We start from the raw sequence: 25,065 nt of genomic DNA, 5'->3' as shown, positions 1-25,065 counted from the left end.
AGTTATGTACAAATCAGAATCATTTGGAGAGGTGGAGGGAGTGGTGCACACTGTATTTAACTTTCAAAACACAGTGAGTAGAATGAGCTCAACTCTACACAAAGAGCTCAGTTTCTGGGATAAACACATGGGAATCAGAGTTGGTGTAAAAGGTAGAAAAAGGAAACTGAAGTTACAAAATTCAGTCACATTTCAAAATTTTCTGCTACAATAATTCACTTTATATAGAATTAATGTGGCTGATTGAACGTTTGTGCTGTAATTTACTTATAATTAACATTTTATGGTGAACAGATTTCACCATCTCCTTCATGCTGTGAACTCTAAGCCATAGGTCAAAAATAGAGATGAAACAGATAAGCACAAAATATTCTCACTGAAATATTAATGAGATTTTAATTTACTGCTTTAAAAACACATCTTTCATCAACGTCTATATATAAAAATCACTATTTTATTTAAATTTTTTAATCACATTAAAAATATAATGAACTCTTCTAGCTGGCAGAAAGAGTCTAATTCACATAGGAAGTCCTAGGTATATGAAACATTTTTCCAACCTCTTCAGATGCCAGAAATATGGTCACATGAAGACACAGCCATTGAATCCAACATAGCCAAGAATCTCTTCTCATTTAACCAGCCCTGAGCCCGAAACACTGTGGAGCAGAGATGGCAGCATCCCCACTGCGCCTTATCCGAATTCTCGACCCACAGAATCCACGAGAGTTATAAACTCAGTGTCGTTTTCCACCACTGCATTTTGGGGTGGTTTGTAAGGCAACAAGAGATACATGGAATCCGAAGAGGCTTTAATATGCAACTATGCCTTTGCCACCATCTCGGATCCCTGTTACTTTTATTCTAGAGAGAAAATCCAGACAACCTTAAACAACCAGAAACTGTTTTACAGATGATATAAAGATGATGTGTTCTTTCGAGCAAACAGCAGACAATAAAACTAGTCAGATTTTTGAAGCTGATGACAATCCCAAGGGAATAAATATCTTATGAGGATTTCACATCTGTTGAGACCAGTAGACCTACCAAATTCAGCCATTTCTCCAGAAATTTTACTCAGGTTAATTAGGAAATACCAAGGCTCTTTCACCTCACTCACACAGCCAAATTTCTCAGAAGAGCCAATCCACATGTTCTCAATTTCTTCACCTTCTATTCGTTCCTCAACCCACTCAAACCCTTCACAATTCCTATTTCTTTTTCCAAGTTAGAAAGTCATCCCCCAGAAAGGGGTTGTGTGGCTAAGGAAGAGGAGTGAGAAGTGACTACAAACACACAGGAAAAGATATATATGGTTTGCATAAGTAACATCCTATCCTTTCAGTCACAAATCTTCTATAATGTTATGCAAATATTCAAGATTTTTCCATCATTTATAATAACAGTGTTGGGAAAGCGAGGATATTAGAACATAAAGCAGTAAAAAAACCTGCTATAGCAAACTAACCTGGCCCTTGATTTATCTTTGCCAAGGTCAGACCAAATGAGAATTAGACCTTTGATGCCAAGAACATGCTACTTATTGTGTAAATGATTTAGAAATGGAAGCGTATCGTTAACGAATACTGACTTGACTGCCTTTTTAAAATCATTATGGCTTTGTTTGGTGCCCATCACAGATGGGGCAGCTTGTGGAATTACAGCAGGGCCTACTGATAGGAACCAAGGTCTGCTAAGGCCTGGATTTCCTATCAGCCAACACTTGCTTTTAGAACAAAGGTGAACACATTTAGTCCACAAAAATGGCACCTTTGACCTGAGAGGTCCGAACCCTTTCCAGAGACTTTATATTTGTATTTTTAGAGGAGAATTTCTTGGGGAGGATGGAAAAAACAATTCTTCGAATTCACTTGCTCAGCATAGGAAAATGCAGAACAAGGGGTGGACATACAGACCCAGAGGACTGCAAAAATGGAACATACATGATGGTTCTACATGGTCATCCTCTGACTCCATATTGGTTTTTGTTGTCCTATCAGCTCAACAACGTTCCATGGAAAGAAAGGTGACAGTGAAGAGAGAACTAGGACATCCATGAGGAAGCCAGTAAAACCACACAATTCAATGAAGACATTTCATTCCCTTTACTTTCTAACAAGCTCCAACCCATTCAAAGCACTTATTAGAATTTCAAATGAAAAGCTGAATACTATGAGCATTGTAAATCAGCTACAAACAGCTTTTAAAACTCTGCCAGGAGAAAATACACACGTAATTTTCTTCTTTTTTTTAATATTGCTTTTTTTTTTTTTTTTTTTGCCCTCAAAGGGTTTGTTTGTTAAGAAGCAGGTACCAATTTATTTTTACGGAGGGAATATGTTTGATTTGGGAAGGGGTGGGGAGGCACAACTGGAAAGATCCTTTAATCTAGGTTGGTAGGTGCTTCCAACATTATTTCCACTTGTGATACATGCCCTAGCACTTGGGCAAAGGGTGCCCTTTCCCAAACAATGCAGTGTTTATTTTTTTTTCTTACATTGGTTATTTTTTATCCGTTAGAATTCTTAGAATCTGAAGCAGAAATATCACTTACCTGGGGAAAACTGGTAGTCAGACTTCTCCAGGCCAGGAAACCATACTTGCTGACTCTGAACAGTCCATAAAGATCACGGTGCTAGAGGAGCCTGCCCATCAACGGGGGACGTGTGGGAGGGGGGCAGAGTTCATCTCAAGAGTCGGAAGCCTGCTGCCTCTCTTGCTAGGATATCCTGTAGCCTCCCATACGTTCATTGCCTTGAGAATCTGACAGGGCCATGAGACAGAGACACTTTAGAATTGCTCCTCATTTCTCTCTTCAAATTCCTGGAAAGAAGAGAAAAGAAAGAGCTTTCTCAATTTGTTGAGTTCTTAAAGTAGCTAGAGACTGGGATCAATTTTCAAATTAGAGATTCCCTTTTCCTTTTCCTTTTCTCCTTCCTTCCTTCCTTCCTTCCTTCCTTCCTTCCTTCCTTCCTTCCTTTCCTTCCTTCCTTCTTTCCTTCCTTCCTTCCTTCCTTCCTTCCTTCCTTCCTTCCTTCCTTCCTTCCTTCCTTCCTTCTTTCCTTCCCATCTGCTGCAGCACACGAAGGCCCATGTGGTTACAGAGATCACCTTCCATACTATACAAAGCAAAAAACACAAACCAAAGTGTCACTGAGGCTACATCCTCTAGAAAATATCCACAATTGAATCTCTTGGGCAAATGTTACTTTCTTAGACACAGAACACTTACTGCTAAAAACTGTGAAAACATAGGACAATATGTTCTGATAGAAAAGACCACAGCCAACTATGGTTAAAAAAAAAAAAAAACAAAAAAAACCAGGTGCCACTCAAAAATCACAAGCTTTCATCTCTTCTGTTTCGGTTCTAAAAGTAGCTGCCTTGACATCAAAATGAAAATTACAACCTTAAAATGAATGAGGAACTGCTCCAAAGCCTGGAGAATGGGATCCAGATGTAATCCTATGTTCTATCTGGATGGAAAGATGGAATCAAGCTGCATTTGATAATTTATTTATTTAACAAAAAACTACTAACCATCAACCACTGAAAACCACATGCATCCACTTTAGGTATTAATAATTCTCTGCCTACCTCCCTCTCAAATTTTGTAATCACCTTTCAGGCATAAGTACTTGAATGGTCAGTCAGAGTGTTGCCCCATAAGTTCCCTTCGGTATGGGGTAATGGAAGGATACTGGGCTCTAGGATCAGATACACTAGAGATAACATTCAGAAGGGAGGAAGTCCACTGATTGCTTCAGGTTAGAAATGAAGGGGGACCACTATATATGGAAGGTGGCTTGTGTTTTTAAGTAGACTGGAAGACCCAGATCTCTCCCTTGTCTGCCCCCCCCCCCCAACCAATATAGTCCTCTTCTAGTGTTGGAGGATTTTTATTAAGGAAACCAACAGTTTTCTTCCATGGGGTAGCATTTTCTTTGCAACCAGCCTGGTGGGTCAAGAGGTAATGATGAGACACCTCCAGTGGGAGTATAAACCCTGGTCATCAAATATGGAGGCCATGAGCTCTGGCCTTCCTTCCATAGAACTCTTCTCCCACCAGTAGCAGCCCTGAAGCACCTGGCTTTGATTGCACTGTGGGAGCTGGAAAGTTTCTTTCCACATGGATCTGCTCCTTATTAGCAGAATGATCTTGTAGGAGCTACATAACCTCTCTGAACCTCATTCAGTCACCTATAAAATGAGAGAGTAATACCTGCTTCATGGTGATGCCTAAAAGAGACAATGCACGAAAGTTCTTTGCACACAGCCTAGCTCAAGACAAGTTAGCCTGGTTGGAGTTGCACTCCATTCCAGCTTATTCTAAGCCTGACACTACCTGAAGAAGAAGGTGCTTGATCTCAGTTGTTGAAAAGGTCCTTCTGTCACGTTGTATGTGCTGGTGTCACAGAAAGTTACCTGAACCATTATGGCCCGCATCATCACAACCCGCATCCCCGGTAGTTCCCTACTTTGGTAATAGCTGTTGGTTTTCCTTTTTCTGTCCCCTCTTTAGTCAACTCAAAAATTTATCCTTAAAGAAATTTCTCCCCCTCCCTCTTTCAAACTTCTCTTATTATTCCCCCTCTTTCTTGTCTCGTCCTTTTAAACATAATTTTCAGCCCCACAGTGGTTACCTACTTGCTGCCTAAGACACCCAAGTAAAGTCCTTATACTTGAACTTTGAGCTTTTCTGACTCTTGGTTTTTGTCCTTATATTCATCACCTCCCTCTCCCTACTGTGGTTCACCTCTCCATGTTCCTCGTCCCAACCTTTATCCCCAATATTCTGTATATTTTTCCTTCTTGATGAAAATCATTCACCCATTGAAAGACATCTAGGCTGTTTCCAGCTTTTTGTTTTACAAATAAAGTCATTATAAACATTCATGTACAGGTTCTTGCATAGTATATAGCTTTTCGTTTCTCCTGTGTAAATGTCCAGGAGTACAAATGCTCAGGGTTGTATAATTACATGTTCAGTTTTTAAGAAACTCCCAAACTCTTCGCTAGAACAGTTGTATCATTTTGCATTCCCACCAGCAATGTATGGGTGATTTGATTTCTCTGCCTCCCTACCGGTATTTGGTATTGTCATTATTTTTTTTTTTTATTTTATCCCATCTAATAGATGGGTAACGATAGCTCATTGTGGTTTTAATTTGTATTTTTCAAATAGCTAATGATGTTGGGCATCTTTCCATGTGCTTATTTGCTATTTGTATATCATCTTTGGTGAAATGACTCTTCATGTTATTTGCCGTGTTCTAATTGGAACGTTTGCTTTTTCCTACTGTTGAGTTTTTAACGTTTTTATATAGTCTAGAAATGGGTCCTTTGTTGGATATGAGGTTTGCAAATATCTTCTTCCACTCTGTAGCTTATTATTTCATTCTAGAAAGATCTTTCACATAGCAAAAGTTTTTAATTTTGTTGAATCAATTTATCAAGTTTTCCTTATATAAATTGGGCTTTTGCTGTCAACACTAAGAAAACTTTCCTAGCCCTAGAGCCTAAAGACTTTGTCCTATTTTTTCTAAAAGTTTTTATAATTTTATGATTTATATTTAACTCTGCAATACACTTTGAATTAATTTTTGTGAACTTAGGTTGAAGTTTATTTTTGTTTGTCCATTGATGTCCAATTGCACCAGCAACATCTGCTGCAAGGCCATATTTCCTCCATTGTATTGCTTTTATATCTTTGTCAAAAATCATTTTGGCATAATTGTGTGGGTCTACCTCTGGGTTCTCTATTCTTCTCTACTGATGTGTGTGACGATATTGAAGGACATTGATTACTGTAGCCAGTTAAGAAGTCTTTATATTGGGTAGACTCTGATCTACTTCCCTGATTGAATCCTGATATCTTAAGTAATCTGATATTAAACTGCCACATATTTATTCTTTTTTTGAAACAGTTTTAGCTATTCTAGTTTCTTTGAATTTCCATATAAATTTCTGAATAATTCTGTATATATTTACGAAAATATCTTGGTGGAATTTTTATAGGAATTACACTGAGGAATAAATCAATTCAAGGAAAATTGACATCTTTACCATGTTGAATATTCCAAACCATGAACATAGTACTTCTCTCCATTTATTTAGGTCTTTTTGATTTCTCTTATCAGCATTTGCAGTTTTCAACATACAAGATATACATGTTTTATTAGGTTTCCACCTAACCTTTCATTTTTTAGGCTTTTATAAATAGCATTATATTTTTAATTATTATTTTCATGTGTTCATTGCTAGTCTATAGAAATACAGTTGGTTCTTGTATGTGTATCTTATGTTCCCTGACTTTACTAACCTTGCTTATTCATTCTAGAAGGTTTTATTATTAATTTTTGTAGAGTCCTAGGGATTTTCTATGTAGACAATCACGTCTTCTGCAAGTGAAGATCATTTTATTTCTTCCTTTCCAATCTGCGTGCCTTTGGTTTTCTCCGTTGGCCTTATTGCACTGACTAGAACTTGCAGCACTGTGTAGAACGGGAATGGTAGAGTGGTCATCCTTGCCTTATTCCTGATCTTTGGGGGAAAGCGTTCAGTCTTTCCATTAAGTATAATGTTTGCAGGGTTCCTGAGTGGCTCAGTTGGTTAAGTGTCTGACTCTTGATCTCGGTTCTGGTCTCAATTTCAGGGTCATGAGTTCAAGTCCCACACTGCGCTCCACACTGGGTGTGGAGCCTATTAAAAAAAAAAAAAGCATAATGTTGCTGTAGGGTTTTTGTAGATGCTCTTTATAAAGTTGAACAAGTCCCTCTCTATTCCTATTTTTCTGAGAATTTTTATCATGAATGGGTATTGCGTTTTGTCGAATGTTTTCTCTGTCTCAGTTGATATAATCATGAAATATTTCTTTAGCCTGTTAATATGGTAGATTATATTGTTCAATTTTCGAATATGTAAACAGCTTTGCAGTCCTGTAATAAACCCTGTTCGGTTATGGTATATAATTTTCTTTGTATGTTGCTGAAATGTATCTGCTAGCATTTTGTTAAAGACTTTTGCATCTATGTTCAGGAGGTATATGGTCCATAGTTTCTTTTTTTTTTTTGGACTCTTAGTCTGGTGTTGGTATCAGGATACTATCAACATCATAAAATGAAGTGGGAAGTATTTTTTTCTTTTTCTTCTTTCTGGATGAAATTATGTAGAACTGGTGTTAATTCCTTAAACACTTGGTAGAATTCTGCAGTGAAATACCAGGCCAATGATTTCTGTCTGTTCCTCTAGCTCTCCTTCCAGATCTTACTTCCTCAATTTCTACCACAAGCGTGCAACTTCTAATGCCTATAATAAATTCTTTATTTCCTAATACTCTGATCTACTTCCCTGATTGAATCCTGATATCTTAAGTAATCTGATATTAAACCGAAATAATGATAATAACAGTTAAGAGTTCCTCAGCATTTAAAACACGGCAAGCACCTGTTATGCACTTTCCATGTGTTATTTCACGTAAGCAACCCCACAGGGAAGGTTATATTGTCATTCCAATTTTACAGAAAAGGAAACTGAAATACAGAGAAGTAAGCGGTAAACAAACCCACAGTAAGGATCTGAAGCAGGACAAATACCAGACTCTTAGCCATGCTGCTCAAGTGAAGTTCCTTTTCTTGGCATAAAATGTCTCTTTCAGAAGACCAGGGCATATGGTGCTGACAGAAAGCATATCTTTGAGTCTTAGCCACATCCCCGGCTTCTTGAATAACCTGTGCTTTTCGTCTTGTTTACCTTCTTTTCACACCCACTTCTTTTTCTATTTCTCTTCTTTTCTCTGTCCTTTGAGGATTTTCCCTCTGGACTTTTCCCCATTGAAATGCCCCCTCACCTCCCCATCACCTTTTGTATAGTTGGAAAGGAAGCAATACCAACCGATGCGCCTCCTTTCAGATTCACCGGGCCCCACATACGTGAAGCACCGGCAGAAGAGGGATAGGCACTGGTTGGTGGGGCGGCAGGACGGACACGGCAGCGTGCTGAACAGAATGCACACCCATTAGAGCGAGAACAAGTGGGGACCTATCGGGGCCAGTAGACATAAGCCTGCACAGTCACTCTGAGAAATCACCTCTCTTGTTCTGGCTTTTTCTTTGCCCACTTTGGGGTCAGTCCAGTTTTTAATTAAAATGTCTACCTTGCCTTAAGAGACTGTATTAATTCACTAAAATCAACAATACTTTGGATGCAGAAATGAACATGTAAGCAGATGCAGCCTGGATCCATTCTGCTCTGGTGCATGTGTGTGTATTTTTTTTTTTTTTCTTTTCCCTGAGTGCCTTTGCTTGGTAAAAGCCATCAAATATCATTGAGAATTATTACTAATTTTTTGAACAGCCCTGAAGAATTAAAGAGGGAGAGGAAGAGAGAAGGAATAAGAGGAAGAGAGAGAGAAAGAGAGGTTAAGCTCAAAGGCAGAGAGAGAGAAATGGACCAGATTATACAAAATTAAAAAGCAAATACGAGCAGACAATTTGTGCCGAGTGATTGCAAGCAATTACAGTCCGGCTTTTCTGGAGGGAAGATGGGGGGGAGGGGGTTATTTCAGCTTAAAAGAAGACTTTATTCATTCCTGATCAGCTTCTCCTACCATTCTCTCTTTTATTCTTGGATATCAATTTAAAAAAAAAAAAATCAGCTTTCAGATGTTCCAGGTCCACCCCTGCGAATCCACCCCTGGGCAGACAGTGAGAATTTAAGCTTCCAATCGGTTCTTTCTATAGCCCTGAAAACCAATTTGTTCATAAAGAATAAAATAAGAAGGGAGCGGGGGGGGGGGGGAACACAACAAGAGCATGTGTTTCTTTTAGAGGAGAGCTTCAATTTTACTATAATTGTCTAAAGACGGAGCTGCTTTGATCTGAAGAATTATTATTGTGCCTCAAATGCCGGCTGCTAATGTCACAGCTGTGCTGGGGCTCAGTCACGCCGAGGGGCTTGGGGACTAACTTAGTCTCTGACCTACCTCTGGGTCCCGCTCTCCTTGGCTTTCCTTTGTCCACGTGGGAAAGTTCGCTTTCCCGGTATGTCCCTTGACCATCAAAGGCCACAGAGCTATTGGTTTTATTCAGGTTCTCGGGGCAGTGGGAACATCCCAGGAGCCGCTAAGGCTGGGCCAGAGTGGGGGCTCTCGCCTTCCTAGGGGCAGGCAGGGCCGGATGGGAACATGCGAGAGGGCTGGCGCAGTCACTAGATTGGGGGACCCAGGAGCTTGTGACTCCCAGTCCACACGAGAGCGGTACAGACAGAGTGCCAGTGCTTACAAGAAACACAGAGAACCACTGACTGCATTTCTCTGGTTTCAATTCTCTGGGTTAATAGTTACTTTCTCTCTTTTTGGCTTATGCTGCACTGAAGCAAAGGGCAGCTCAAAAAGCAGAATTAAACATTTTTCTTTCGGAAGAAGGAAGCTAACAACTATATTTAGGGTCTGAGAGCTGAAGATCTTCAGGGCTTACGTTTTCCTTGCCGCAGGTGGGGGGAAGGAACCAGAGGGCCCCATCTCCTGCGTGGCTTCTCCTTGGTGGCTGGGCAGGCCCAGCTCAGGGCTGCCGGAACAGCCCTGTCCACTCATTGCCTCACTTCCGCCCGTCTGGGAAGCCACCTTGCCAGTCTCCTCCGGGTTCCTCTGTCTCCTCTGAGGCTTCACTAGGAACTGCTCATCTGTTTCTCTGTGGCTCCCCACTGCCAATAGCATGGTTCACACTTTATGACTTGGCATTCAAGGCTCTACAGATACGCTGCCTGCAGACCTTCCTCCAGCCATTACCCTTTGCCCTGCAACCACAGGTGATGAGCTTCGCCACTACTCCAGAGAGCTCCAGCAAATTCCCACCTCAGAGCCTTTGCTATGACTTGCCGCCTACCTGGAATACAACCTCTCCCTTCTCTCCACTTCTCTGAGTCCTTTTCCCTTTTCCTAGCCCCACTTCTAGGCCGATGTGCAGATGAGATGGGTAAGAAAATTATTACAAAAGGACTGTGAAACCTAGTTTGGGGAGAGGAGTAAAAACATGGCCTGGACTAAGTCTGGGGTCCATGACAACAGGGAGAAGACAGATTGGGAAGAAGACACCACGCCCCTCTCTCTAAGCCAGCGTTTCTCAAACTGCAAGAATGCACACAGCCCTTTGAAAGAAAATGTAGTAAAACACAAGAATATTCACAAACCTTTGGGGTCTGAAGATTCTAGTTTGAAAAACAGTGCCTTGAGAAACAAACAAAAACCCGGTAGCCCTACAAGGACTAGGCCCACATTCCCCACAAAACTCATCCTTTCTAACCTGACCTTCCCTGATTCAAAACATACTAGAAGACTTTCGTTAGCTGTGCGAACACGGGCCAGTTACTTAACTTCTCTGTGCCTCTTCATCTATAAAAGGAAGACAAATAAAAATACCTACCTCAAAGTACAGCTGCAAGGATAAAATGAGGTAAGTGCTTGGCACATTGCAAGTTCTCAACCAGCGGTAGCTTTAATCAAACTAATCCCTCTAGGTACCTATCTTGTTGCCAGAAACTCTGAGAGCAAATCCTGAATTCCTCATTCCCTCTTCAGCTCCAGGAGGTCTGATATTCTGGGGTTTCCAGAGAGCAACAGGGAGGGCGCTTAGGAGACTAAGGCTCCAATGAAGACTGAGTTGCTGGGCGCCTGGGTGGTGTGGTCCGTGAAGCATCCAACTCTCAATTATGGCTCAGGTCCTGATCTGGGTGGGGGTTGTGAGGTCAAGCTCCACGCTCAGCGGGGAGTCTGCTGGAGATTCTTGCTCTTTCTCTCCCTCTGCCCCTCCCCCTGTACACACACTCTCTCTCCCTCTAAAATAAATAAATAAATCTTAAAAAAAAAAAAAAAAAAAAAGACTGAGTTGCAACCACAGGAAGCACCAAGATAAGAAACACAGAGCCAAACCTGAGCTTTGAGCCAAGGGGAGGTAAACAGATTTTCTAGAGTGACATGGACAGAACAGCTGGGCAGATGTCCTAAGAAGGGGACAAAGGGAGGCAGGCCTCACTGCAGAGCTTATGGAGGAAGATCTATTTGAAGAGAATGCAGAAGATTCTGGCTAAGGAGGAATGATCTTTGTACCTCAACAAGCCATGGAAGTAAATGACAGGAGTTAGGCAAGAAGGGAGACCTATAAGGCTCAAAGAAACCTAGAGAATAATCTTGGAGCAAATTTAAGAGTAGAGAGTGAGGAGGCAAGATACCTCCAGAAGGACAGCATCTCCCATCTTCCATTCACTGCCCTGTAACTTCGGGTATTGGAAGGGTCAAGGGAAAGATCTCTGCGGATCTCTAAGTCATAATTCTTGGCCCTGGAGCTCCTGTTCTCCTTCCTTGCAGGGAAATGGGCTTGAACATAAACAAAGAAGTTATTAAAATGAACAAAATTTAGGGAAGAGGTAAGGAGTCAAGAGAAAGTGTACGAATGCATGCAACTTAGTTCAAAATACAATGAAAAAAAAAAAGACGGACTGAAGGATGGGCAAAGGGACAAACAGATGGACTGAGAGAAAACAAGTATGCTCCAATGTTCACAGCTGAATGTAGATGGTGTGTGAGTGTTCACTGTAAATGTTTTTTTTTCAACGTATGTGTTTGCCATTTTTAATAAAAAGTTGGGGAAAAATAGGTAACCATATCCAAGATAATCAATTCATGCCTCAAGACAAGTTGTCCCTAAGAGGACTGGCACATTACTGAAAGGGTAGATTTTTTTCAACTGTCTCCCTTGCCCTTTCAGCCGCCCAGTGCTGTCCACACACTCTGCCAGCACTGGACAACCTGCTAAGAATATCACTTGTAAAGACTGAAGCTAGGAGCCCATGCTATGGAATCCATATTTTGTTAGCTCTTTCCCAGTGAGTGATACAAGTCTTTAACATCCAAAGAAATAACTCTTAAGAAGTGGAATTTTGGCCAGTGGAGAAGAAACTATAGGTGGTATACCAGTTGGGATTAATCCTCGGGATAACGCAAAATGCAGATTCTTCTTCACAAGGTCCAGGATAGGCCTGAGACCACATTTTAATAAGCTCCCAGGTGATGCTGATGCTGCCCATCTTGGGGGCACACTTGACTTTGAGTAGCAAGTTTAACTCCTGCATTTTTCCTACAGATAAATGTGCATTTTTGCTGTCCTCCTGGGGGCTTTGATGCATTGTGTCCTTATGCAAGGCTGTCTGGAGGCCAGACGAGATTCACCCCTGTAACAAGACCCTCCCTGACAGGACTCCAGCTCTGCTCCTTGCTGCTTGGTCTACACTGTCTTCATGTTCAGCATGTCATCCCCTAAGCTGATGATCTAGAATGGCCCATGTTGGACATAGCAGACAGCGGGCTACGGGTGCTCAATACAGCTCTTATTAATATTAATAATTAATGCATAGTGCTAATAAGTAACCACTTACTAACATCAATAATGACATCGAGAAAACAATGATAGTCCTACATGGTACAATCTTCTCTGTATACACTCCCCCCCCCCCAAATTATAGTTCTAAATGAGCTTCCAGAATCTTGTTTTGACAGGTACAACCTCACACACACTCACTTAATAAGACAGCTCTATGGACTGAAATTCCACTTTCGGCGGATGCATTTTCAGTGTGGCACACAGGAAATTAAATGTGAAAGTGTCATTAACATGGAAGTTGTGAGTTTAATTCCTACACAGGGTGCTGACAAACTGAGATTGTTTATCTATTTTTCATCATGACTCTGTGTCTCCTATGAGATCCAGTGAATTTCTTAGAATTTCAAAGTCTTTACCCCCTTTTTTTGAATGAGCATAGATTTGTAGCTTCAAATTCAATCCTCAGAAACACAGATTCTCAGGAGCCAAAGAAGCTAACATGAGCACATCACTAAGAACATGACTCCATAGCATGGTTTGTGATTGCTAAGGATGGCGTTCAGGGCTGATTCAGAATGCAGAATTTTGTGTGTGTGTGTAGTTTCCTTAAATATTTCTTCTGAGAGGAAGTAATGTGGCACTTAATGCCTAATGACATCTATTAGGGAATTCATTAAAGAAAAACTGATAACAAGATGTGTTATCATAGTCAACAATTAACTGTGCCATGTAGGAATCTTGATTGCTCTTAGGATGTGTGACTAGAGCTGCTTTGGGGGGCTGTTCTTACAAAGTGGTGGGTGTAGCCAAGTCGCCTCTTTCTGGAGGCCCATGCTGCCCACTGCACCACCTCCAAGTCCGAATCCCAGGTAAAGAGATGGGCCAAGGCAGGCTATTCGTCCCCCTACTCGTGTTACAGGTGGACAAGACAGACAGCCACTTCATGACCGCCCTTCTAAATCTCCCTTGTCTTCAGGTCTACCCTTAACTACAGGTTCAAATGACTTGGGTAATGGTGGGGAAAGGAGATCTCAGGGGACCCTTTAAGGGTCTGAGGTCCCTGGGGACCAGGCTAGAGGGAATGGAAGGCATTTGCTAGCAGTCTCCCGTGGCAGGTGCTCACTTAAGGGAGACTCAAATGTCTCTCTCTCTCTCTCTCTCTGTTCTCCTGGGTGGAAAAGGGCAAAGGTAAGAAGTTGTCTGACTCTTTATGCTTAGTCTTGGCCTGGAGAAGACCGTGAAGCAAGCTGAGGCCTCTGAGAGCAACTAGCATTCTCAGCATGTGAGCTAGCCTGCTTAATTACCCACTCACCTTCTGATTCTGACAATGTGATGCCCAACCAGTCCAGCAGCCTGAGCATTTCAGAACCTCCTCTTGCTTCTTCTTACCCTCACGTCTGAGGATGCTCAGATATTTCCCTGAATACATGGATCCTTCCTCCTAAGTCATCTTTTGGTTTTGATTTAAAGTCCTACTAAATGTTAGAGCCAACAGAGGTTTAAGCCAGCTTTTAACCCAATTTCCTCATTTCACAGATGAGAAAACACCCAGAGCGGATTACCCACAGCCAACCGGAACAGGAGCCCAGGTTTTCTGACGCCTAATTCAGAACTCTATTTTTTTAATCTCTAAAAACGGGCAAACTTAAAGACTCAAAGAAATAGCTCTTGGGTTATCTTGCCTATGGTGGCACAAGGTGAAGTCACCCTTAGCTGGCTTGTAGGCTGTTGTCTCCACTGTGCATTGGGATGGAGCCACGAAGCTTCTAGTTTACTGCCAGAAGCTCCACCACATTGAAAGGGCACATTCTCTGCTTCTGCCAGCAATGGGAGAAACAGCATATGGTATTTCAGATAGATCATAGTTGCCTGAGTCGAGAGGGTGTTGTAAAAGTAACGGGTGTGCTGGTTATTCTGTCTGCCCCTCCAGACCCACCTGCCAGCCTTCATCCCTCTCCACTCCACTCTGTGTCCTGGGACACTGCCCTCCACAGACTCAGCCCCTGGATTAGCTTGTCCTTCAGCTCACCGTTGGGTTTAACCTATGGGAAGGCCCAGGAGGAGGTCAGAGGTCAGGGTACTGGTTTTTCTGGTTCCCTCCCTGCCTCACCATGTATTTGGCAGTGGCTGCCAAACCCTCTACCAATAGCCACAGCAACCCCGGCAGCCACAGGTCTCACCAGAGACCAGAAACACTATCTCTCCGCCTGCCACCTCAATCCTCTGACGTTCGTCATCATCCTTTGTCAGCTCCCTTTACCCTTCACCCTTTCACCTTTGCAAACAGTTTCATCGTTAAACGCTCTTCATTGGATTAACATGTTGAGCATGCTGGCTTTTCCCCTCCAGGACCCTGACTATGACAGGGGCCATCCTTGTGGGTTGGGGCACTCCTCAGCTCTCTGCGGTACCCGTGGGTGGAACTGTATCAGATAACAACAGCCTACCTTCACTAACTTATGTATAGGGTCACTTCTATTGGAATAGGGAGAAGGACAAAAATAAGGTGGGAGATATATGGGAAACTACCAGCAGCTGGCAAAATCGGCCGGACACTTAAGATTCTCCCAGTCCCCCTTAGATCATCCCACTCAGGGTAACTGACCCCACAGTAGGATCATAGGATTCTACCCCCAGTGCCACCGGTGATTGATTCTGTGGAACCAGGCAGGTCCCGGCTTCTACCTCTCTAAACTGGTCACATGATTCTGCTCCCTGGCTTGCCTGCTAAATACAATGTGTCCCTATCGGCCGTGTCCAAACTCTACCAACTCATGGCAAGCTGTCTTAAATGCTAAAACAAACACAAATTGAACAGGTTTTCCCATCTGTTTCTTTAACAAATGGGAGCTTAAGCCCATAGGGAAACTGTGTGGGTCAGGGAAACATCAAATGAACATTTCTGAACAAAAACAAATGTTTCTGAAGATCTCAAGATATTTTAAACATAGCACTCCATTGGCCAGGCCTCCCCCATCCAACGCCTGCACAAGATCCTGATGACAGCATTATTTGCTTGAATTGGATTTGTTTCTGTGCCCAGAAACAACACATGAGGAACCTGGAACAGGAAACAGCTACTGGGTCCTAAAAGTTTTTCCAGGACACTGTCTGAGACCAGACAGGAATGCAACAACAGTTGGAAGCCATACCGAGGAGCAAAGAGAATCATTCTTAGGAATCTGCGTTATTGCTCTTCTTTTACTATTAAAAATATCAAGAGCAAAGGGCAGTGGCTTGCATTCTGACATGAAACCCTTACCTGCCAGGTAAGACAGCATGGGCTGGGAGGGCCGGGATGAGGAGGCAGCAGAGGAGGAGGGAGAGGGGGAGGAGGAGAGAGAGGGGGAGGAGGAGGGAGAGGGGGAGGAGGAGGGAGGGGGAGGAGGAGGGAGGGGGGAGGAGGAGGGGGAGGAGGAGGGAGCTTATTTTAATTGGAGAAACTGGTATCACCGTCCCTCCCTCCATGTACCCCTCTATGCAGATGCTCCTTCTGGGCACCCTATAGCCCTCCAACATGCCCCCACTCCAACTGGCAGCTTCCTTGACTATCTGTGGAACCAAAAACTATGCACACCTTTGAATTTTGCCTGATTCCATTTAGCGCCCCACCAGTGTCTAACAAAGTGCTTGGCGCACTGTCAACAAGTAATCAGCAAATGCTTCTTGGGTGGATGAATTAATGAATTGAGCAGATGAGTAAAGGATGAAATAGTTAATGGACGAATCAACAGTTGAAAGCACTGTCTTTCTAGCTGATGAATGATTTCTTGCAGAAAGAGGGATGGATACTTACCACCAGAGGGACATATATTAGGAACTCATGGGGATTCACTGCTCCTTCTTCCCTGTTGCCCACCCTCATCTCGGGTGTATACCCTGGTGTACCCAGCTCTCTTGGGTACCCTTGGGGGGAACTGTATCAGAAAACAGAGCCTACATTAGCTGACTTGTGTATGGGGTCACTTCCATTTAAATGAGGGGAAGGACAAGAATAAGGTAGGGGATACATGGGAAACCAACAGGTGTCTGCCTGACACCTGAGATTCTCCTGGGCTATGCAGTCCCTAGGAGGGACGTCCTCTTGAGCCCAGTGCTATGCCCCAGCTCCCTTGGGGCTCCCCACCTCCTTTCCTGCCTCCTTCCTTTCCTCTCTCTGTGCTTATGGGTTTCCTTCCTGTTCCTCCCTTTGCTAACTCCTCCATCCATTTTCTCTCTCTTCTTGCTGAGGATTTCTTCAGCTTTTATTTCTATTATTGGGGAGGTCACATAATTTATCAACTGAATGAGGACATTTTTGAGAGTCAAAGGGAGTGCTAGGAGTAATCAAAATTCTATAACCTAAAATATTAATTTATTGACCAATAGGCCGATTTTATTTATACCGGTGGAATTATAAAATAGTTTTATTTAAAACCTTTTTTCAAAAATGAAATAAATATATCTGTGCCCATTAAAGCAAACTAGAAATAATTTATTTTGTTCCATCTATTATCCAAATATTAAACAATACCATTAGCAGAATAATGGTGCTTGGCATATATTCATATATTTTCATGGTTCTTTAAGTCATATTTATTTCTAATATTACTATGTCATGGTATTTTCCTGAAGAATTTTTTTTAACACAGATTTATTTTTTTAATCTTTTTGTTTCATAAAATTGCATATAATCTTCAAAGTTGCATTTTTAAAGCTTTTTGAAGTATTACATACTGGAAAGTACTAACATTGCATTTTATTGTTAATAAATTTGAAACTGTTGACATCCTCAATTGAATCTCCTCTGTAGATTATATTATTTTTTAATTGAGAAAAATACTTTTTCTCTAGTTACGAAGATGCCTTGTAAGTTTAAAGCAAATTCTACTAGTGTGTATTCCAATTCCCTATTTTTCATACTAAAATGCGTAAATATTTTAGCCCAAATGCTTTCTCAGATATTGTCTTTTAGTCTCCCAAGTCCTTAACTTTCAGTTATTTTTTGAGGGAAAAACTCTTCAAATAAGTTGTATCTATGATTCCAAATCATAAGCCGTTCAGTTTCGTTCCATCCAGCAAGAATATAACTTTATGCAATTAAAAATAAAAATGTCATCAGAAGAGTCTTCCAACAGATCAAGATATCCAAAGAGCAATTATAATTTTAAAACTAAAGTCTTCTATACTTTTTGAGCTCTTCACATTTAATTTGTTCACCTTTTTCCTTTCTGCTATAATAAGTTTCACTCTTCCTATGAGTAAGCAGTGTTTTGAAAGATTACAATTGCTTCAAAGCTTTAAAATGAAGTTTTGTGAACACGCTATTCTTTTGAAATTTAGGTTCAAGTTATCCAAAAGACGTTGAATAAAATGCAACCAAAATTTACAAATGTGATTATGAAAGTTCAATACCACCACAAAACATGTAGGCTGATTTACAAAAGTAGTTCTTTGAAGGTGCAAATTCTTTAAAACGGCAGCAAAGATGGTAGACAGCAAAGAGAAAGCATACTGAGACAGGACCATTCAACTGCTCTAACAGGATATGTAAAAATATTTGTAATTTGTAAATTTAAACCACTGCAACTTTTAATTGATCTAAAGTATGAATTATATGAACACCAAAACCAATCTCAAACTGATTTCTGCACCCGTAAGTTTCTTCATTTTGTAATGACGTTGCTTCTGCCGTGAAGCCATGTCATGTAAGAATGTGTATTCTCACTATAAAAATTTATCATTTAATCTTCAATGTTAAACTAAAGCTTATTTTTGAAAAATGAATTTGACAGTAGTGTTCGCCAGAAGGCCAGATATTTCACCTTCGTCAGAATAAGTTTCTAGAAACTTTATTTTCATTTCGTCCTTTGGAAGTAAAAATTTGAACCAATTATTAGAATTAGCTGAGTTTCTTTGTGAAGCAACTCACAGCACTAGTAAAATTGATAGCCTTGAAGTATTTGCAGTTTTTCTTCTCCTTAAAGTGCCAGCTTATTAACTACAAACACTTCACATTTTGCACATGTGTAAGAAGACTTAGAATTAAAATGAGTGAAATTTATTTTAAAAAATCATTCGATACAAATGAAAAATCATGCTTTGCAGAGGGCTCTGTAAGCCCACCTTCTGCAGATTCATCACCTGTAATAGAGCACTTCTTAAAATAATTACCAATTCTTAAACTTAGATGCTGATGTTTTGTTAGCAAATTTTGTCTCCTGTTTTTCCTGGAGTCATTGGCCACCGTGGATGGAAATTGTTGATAAACGTTTTGTGCAAGTTCATCAACTTTCCTAAGAAACTCAGAAATGAATTTTTCATCAAACATGTACTTTAGTTTTTTGAGCTCACTGCTGCCAAAATGGTTTGGAAAGAAAAGTGTTACCAAATAATAAAATAAACATTGGGGATTTAAATGCAAATAGATAATACTGCCCTCCCAAGAGCATTCTCTGTTCTATGGGAGGGCTGCTCAGACTCGGTTTCCTTCATGGGACCACTATTTTCCTACACGGCGCCACTTACAGTTTCCTCCGGTTCCCAGAAAGCCTGTCAACAGGCATCACAGAGGCTCGCGGTACCCCGTGGGTCCCAAGCACAGGTAACCAGCGGGAGCAGCAGCAGCGGCGGCTTCCCAGCACCACCAGGGCCCCCGAGGAGTTAATGAACTTCAGTGCTCACAGCTGAGCACACCTTGCATCAGCGGCAAGCACCCTGCACGCTGCACTTGGGAAGGTGGTGTCCGTTACCTTGCGTTTGGAACAAACTGGGAGAACAGACCAGTCACCCCTGGAAGTCTTTTAGCCTTCACCAAAAGTTACAATGAGAATTCTGTTCACCGAACTTGCATCTCACACACAGCTGGATAAGACCTTGGCAGGAGCCGGTGAAACAAAATGAAGATCTACCAGCCCCTCCTGGCTTATTTTAATGCAACGAGTAATAATGACACTTTGTTAAAAATAATAAAAGGAAAATCTGGGACAAATGTTAAGCTGCATGGGACACCGAAATAGGCACATGCCAGGACTCCCCTGAGCAAATTAAGTGTGCTGTCAGCCTACGTCTTAGGACTCTGGGGTTTTATTTTCACTGCAGCAAATCTCTAAATGTCTTACCCTCTTCTCACCTAAGTGTTTTTCTGTGAGCTTGTCCATCCCTTAGGACTGCTAGGCCTTTCATAAAACACACAAGAGTGACATGCAAATATCCGATAGGGTGTGAAAGCAAGATGAGTGAACGTCTCATGGAGATAATGATCACAGACCACACCCGAGATAAATGCACTCCTTCACAAGTTGGGAAAGGCTGTGCTAGAGCCTGCTCGGTACCTATGCCATGTCCTTCCTACTCTTCCCCTCACCTGCAAAGCAAACTTGAAGATAAAAGCCACCTGCTAAGGAAGGTGGTGTGGGAAAATAAAAGGATCCTGGGTTGCTGATGACTCAGAGCCTCCACAATTGTGAATTGCCAACGTCAAGATGCACAACTGAATGCAATTCTTGACTCACCAAATGCTCACTGGTGTAGTTTCTGCTTCCCACCCTGGCTCCTCCGTCTCCACTCTGCCCTCCGTGCCCCAAATCCTTTGCCATAGGAGTCCTGTTGACTCTTGTTCTCAAAACTCATCCTCTCATCCTTTGCACATGCTATTGCCTTGGCTGAGACGCCTTTCCAGCCTCGACACCCAGCCACTTCTGCCATTCTGTCAGAAACAGCTTAGTCACCACCTCCTCCAGGAAGCCTCTCCAGGCTGCACTCCCTGGATATCCCTTGCTTGCTCTCTCATGCTGTGTTATAGTCACCTGTTAATCTGCTTGCCTCCTTCAACCTGTGATCAACCGGAAGGAGGGGACAGTGTGCTTTCCTCATTTTGTCATTATATACCACTATACCACTATGGCAGGCTCACCTCATGTGAAATTAATGAATACTGAAACTCACTGGAAAGGGGAAGGTCCTCCAAAGGTCTCTGGAAGGATACCTGCTTGGCCTCTAGAGGCAGAGGTCACAAAATGGCAGTTACTCATGCTCCATCAATAGGATCTGGGCCATTATCCTATTATACCTCCTCAGGGACCTGGGGGGTAAGAGGACATGCCTATTAGCAACCCCAGTTTATAGCTGGGCAAATGGAGGCACAGGGAGGTTAAAAGCCCCAGGTCAACCCAGAAGCTGGTTATGGACCTGTGATTGGAAATCAAGGCAGTCCATGTGCACCTGATGGATGTCTGTCCTCCAAGCCCCACCACCTCCAAGAACCTATCAGGCTTTCTTTGTTTTATTTTATTTTTTTTTTTTTAAGTAAAATCCAAAAAATCCTCTCTCCAGATTAAGTCATCCTGGCTTCAAATATCTAAAACAGCTTCTTTTTTTTCTTCTTCACCATTTGAAATGTTTTTAAGGGTTTATTTCAAACACCCTTTTCTTTGAACTGATTGTTCAGAACTTTCATTCCACTTTGTCAGTGTTTTTTGTAGTTGGCTCTGATTTCTAAAAGGTTTTTATTTCTTCTCTATTAGCGGCCACCACCTGCTTACTGTTTGGATGGGGTTTGCTGTATTTTCTTTGCTTTCATCTATTGAAATGGATGAGAAGGACCTTAGGTAATGAATCTTGTTTCCACTTTTCCCCCTAACCTCCCCTATTTTTAACTCCTCCTGCCACTGCTAAGAGCAAGGAAAAGGACGGAAAATTCCTGGGGTGTTGATAAATCTATGGGAGTCCCTCCGCCTTTCTCCCCAGGCACGGAGAAGGAGGGGTAGGCAGAAGAGGGCGCAAGTATTCCTGGGAAGCTGCAGGTGTCTGGGCTGCCTTCCACACTGGCTGGCCATCCTCCTGAGCCATGGCAGGACCCACTCTGGTCTTCCTAATGGCCTTCCTGACTGGCAATGAAAAGCTGTCTTTCTTTAGCCTAATGGCGACCCACTGGCTGCATCAGGGGATGCTGGTATCAGTGGTGACCACCGAAGCCTCACCTTGATGGACACTAGCCTGTCCCATTTCAGGCTAATCTGCACACACTGGCCCCTATGGGAGCAGCCTCTCATATAAATATATAAATATTTTACCAGTCCATCCTGCCCTTGGGGTATCAAGTTTAATGAGCTAAACATCTCCATTCATCACCCAGCAGAACGTTATTTACTCCAAGTGAGAGGGCAAGTGACCAGCTGCAAAGATGAGTCAAAGCCTTTGGGGCACTACTCCCTCCTATGTGCTCTTCCCAAATCCTTAAGAACAAAGTCCTAAACTCAGGAGTTCCACAAGCCACATCAAAGCCCTTCTCCCCTGCTCTCTTCTCTCCTCCACCACATTTCAGACACCAACTTCCTCACCCATCTTTTGTCACCTTTAAGAAAAGACATTCTTCCCTTATACCTTCCCTGGTCCCAAAGCGCCTGAGCCCGGGCTATTTCAGCTCCATGGGGGGGGGAAGAGGTCTTGACTTCTTTTCCCCTTATGATCCCACAGTCAAGGTAAAGTAAGTTGTAACACTGAGAAAATACAGCTGAAGTGGGTTGAATACTCGAAGCCCTTTGACATCTCAGTGGATCTTTTGTCAATAGTATCTGTCACCCAGCTCAGAGGTGTGCCGGCCCCTAGATGCAAGTGTCTGAATCTAGGAACAACAGAAGGGAAGCGCAAGAGGGAAGGAAGCGGGGATGGTGTTGGTAGGCAGGAGGCAGATTTGTGGGGGGCTAGGGGGGTAACATGGGGGTGCCCATGTCCGGGCAGGGTTCTTCCAACTCACATACCCCGTGCTCTAGCCCTACAGATACAGAAAAAGATAAGGCTTGGAAGCTCCCATCTCGCCTGCTACTTATTAGGAACAGTGATGTCTTCCACATTCTGACCCACTGGAATCTAAGGGGCTTGGTGGGGTGCTGCCATCCCAGCACAGAAAATGATCTAAGCCAGTGAGGGTCTGAACGCCTTTTGCCCTTTGTCTCCATTCTTTCTCGCAGGGCTGACCCTGGCCTCACTGGCTCCCCACTAGACGGGGCAGGGCCCCTCCCCCCACACGTCCAGGCTTTCCAGAGCATCCTGCCTTTGGCCAGAGGTCTAGCGAAACCTCTCCCAGCCCATGCACGGCTTTAGCCCAACACTAATTAGTAATGCAATCCCGCAAAGAGTGAAGCTGCCTGCCACCTCCCCTCACTCATGGTGATTTATGTTCAATTTGTACAAATGGAGAAAATGAGATTTCAAATTTCAATGCCATTTCTGCAATGAGGTGATTAAAAGAGAGAGAGGTATCGCCTTCCACTGTATAGAATATTGATCCCAGTGCTATTTTCCTTTGCAATAACCATTAGCTCAGTATTATTTGCAAACCTCTAATGTGAACCTGGAGATGTAATTTACATTTGTGCCTCACTTATTTGCTTTAACAAAACAACACAAAAGCTTTGGGTCTTTCAATCTATCCATATTGTCAATAAAATTAGCAGCTTGAAGGGGGAAAAATTATATTCAAAACCATAACTTCCCATTAACTACCGCAAGACACAACACATTGTTCCAAAAGAGAGAGCACGTCATGGTGAAGCCCCTTTCTTATTCTTCGCCTCCCTCTTGCCCTCCCCCCTACTCCAAGGGGCTAAGATTCAGTAAGAAAACTTGAGAAGGGAAGCCTCCCCTCCTCCTAAGGCGGAACAGTTTTGGTGCTCTGGGCCTCCGGCCGGGCCTGATTCCTCAGGGCGCATCCCCAAGGAGAGCGCGTCCGCAGAAGCGCGCGTCCCCAGCGCCAAGTGGCGACACACGCCTCGCCCCTCGGTCTGGGCCGGGCGGCCAGGACCAAGGCACACACGCACAGACACGTGCGGGGCCGGCAGCGACCCTCCGAGGAGAGCCGAGAGCCAGGGCGGGGGCTGGCGGGGTGGAAAAAAAGGAGGTAATCATGAATAAAAGCGCCGCGCCGTGTTAGCGCAATTCAAGAGCAGTCCGTCAGCCTCGGCCGCTCCACAAATAGGCCACGCAGCTCAGCACTCTCATTTCTTGTCTCTGCAAATCCGTCAGCTGCCTACCACTGCCTACCAGACCCTGGAAGACGGGAACAAGAAAAAGGGAGGGGGGGGTAAACTAATGACCCATAATTGCCATGATAGTGGGAGAGGGGCCAGGCAGCTGTTTTACATTCCTGGTATGTATAGTATGCAAATATCGACAAAGGCTCGACACAGTTTCGCTATTGTGGATCCGGAGGGTAACCAAATTAGCCTTTGGCAGCCATGGTAATTGGGAGGTGCTGTTCCCATTAGGAGTCCTGCAAATTATGAAGAAAAATGGACCGAGGGCTTTGTCACAAATAATAATACCAAGAAGAAAAGAGCAGGCGGCTGTCTTTTCTTTTCTCCCCCCACTCCTCACCCTCTGCCTTTATTTTTTTTTTTAATTTCTGCATTGTGTTGTTAATACCTCTCCATTTAGTAATAAGAAAACAGTCTGAAATCCCCCCCTCCCCCCAGACGGTGAGGGACTTGATTGCAAGAATGTCAAGTTTGCAAGGGGGAAGAACATGGGTGGGGTGAAGAGCCTCTTTTCCGTGCCAGAGCCCCAGGCCTGCAGGTAAGAAAGGCGCAGAAGTCCTGGGGCAAATGTTATGACTCAGAGCCGTGGGTGATGACAGAGGCTTTGGACCTGATGTGTCAGAGGAAGTACTCTTTCCAGGAAGTGTCCTCGCCTTGTTCCAGTGGTCCAGAGAACATGGCGTCCTCCGACAGAGCTGGGTTTTGTCTTCCATCTCACTCCCAAAGGTTGTTAAGTTCTGGCTGCCTTTAATGTCTTAACAATTCAGATACTCAGCCTGGACACCTCCAATCACGATGCATTAAGCCCCAAACTCTAGCAGAAAAGGCTTGGAGACTTTCGCCCTGGGCATTCCCTTGAGATAGCCTAATTCCATGTTCCCAGGAGCTGGGTGACTGGTGACCAGATGGGCCACTGGAATATCAGATGACGCTGGGATGAGCTCACCCCTTTGTGTGGCACGGGTGAGTGAAGGGGAATGGTCAGCTCAGGGCCAAATTGCCCCAAAGGAGAGGCATGGCATCAGAGGGGACAGCTAGAACTGTGTTCAAAAAGCTACAACGCGAAGAAACACACTTCCCAAAGCACTCTCTCCTTCAAAGCAATCACCTTCCAATTTCCCTTGTTTTACCATCTATTTGTTCTGCCAGAGGAATGCCTTGGATGAAAAAGGCCTCTCTGGAAATAGGTCTTTCATTTATATTCCTCCTGTGGCATAGGGGCATTTCATGCATTGCCTTGGCATTTTATTTTTTACATTTCATAAATGTACAGTGTTAAAACATGGATGGGAATAGGAACCTTCCACTTAGCTAACTGGAAAGATACAGCCACATACACACCTTTAAAACTAGACAGCATTTCCCATAAGGAAAACAAAAAAGTTGTTTTATAAGGTTTGAAGTATCCTCAGAGACACAGGTACAAAAGGATCCCACCAATTTCGTCCTCCAAAGGGTAGAGAGAGAACTAATGGCGAGTTGTGCACATTTGGAAAATTAACAAAAACACGAGAAAGACTAAAAAGAGATCAGGTCATAGCAAAGTCAAACAGAGCGTTGAATAATGAGTAAAAGGAAATGACAAATTGCCTGCGCAGTGTCACCACAGATGGGACCAATGGGTAATCTAGGGAATGGAGCTGAGGGGAGAGGTAGGGCCCAGGATGCTGGCTTCT

General features: G+C 43.0%; 1 protein-coding gene across 1 annotated transcript in view; it reads right to left on the bottom strand.

Annotated features, from left to right (window-relative positions):
* Positions 1-25,065, bottom strand: part of ZFHX3 (zinc finger homeobox 3) — a 1,297,849-nt gene that overhangs the window by 572,202 nt on the left and 700,582 nt on the right. Inside the window, exon 11 of the mRNA XM_057314209.1 lies at positions 2,555-2,823. The gene's annotated coding sequence lies outside the window, so the exon portion shown is untranslated. The remainder of the gene's footprint in view (positions 1-2,554; positions 2,824-25,065) is intronic.

This window comes from Ursus arctos, unplaced genomic scaffold, assembly GCF_023065955.2.
Source record: "Ursus arctos isolate Adak ecotype North America unplaced genomic scaffold, UrsArc2.0 scaffold_19, whole genome shotgun sequence".
NCBI classification, from domain to species: domain Eukaryota; kingdom Metazoa; phylum Chordata; class Mammalia; order Carnivora; family Ursidae; genus Ursus; species Ursus arctos.
Note: the sequence above shows the minus strand (reverse complement) of the source record. Positions and strands in the feature narration are given on the sequence as shown.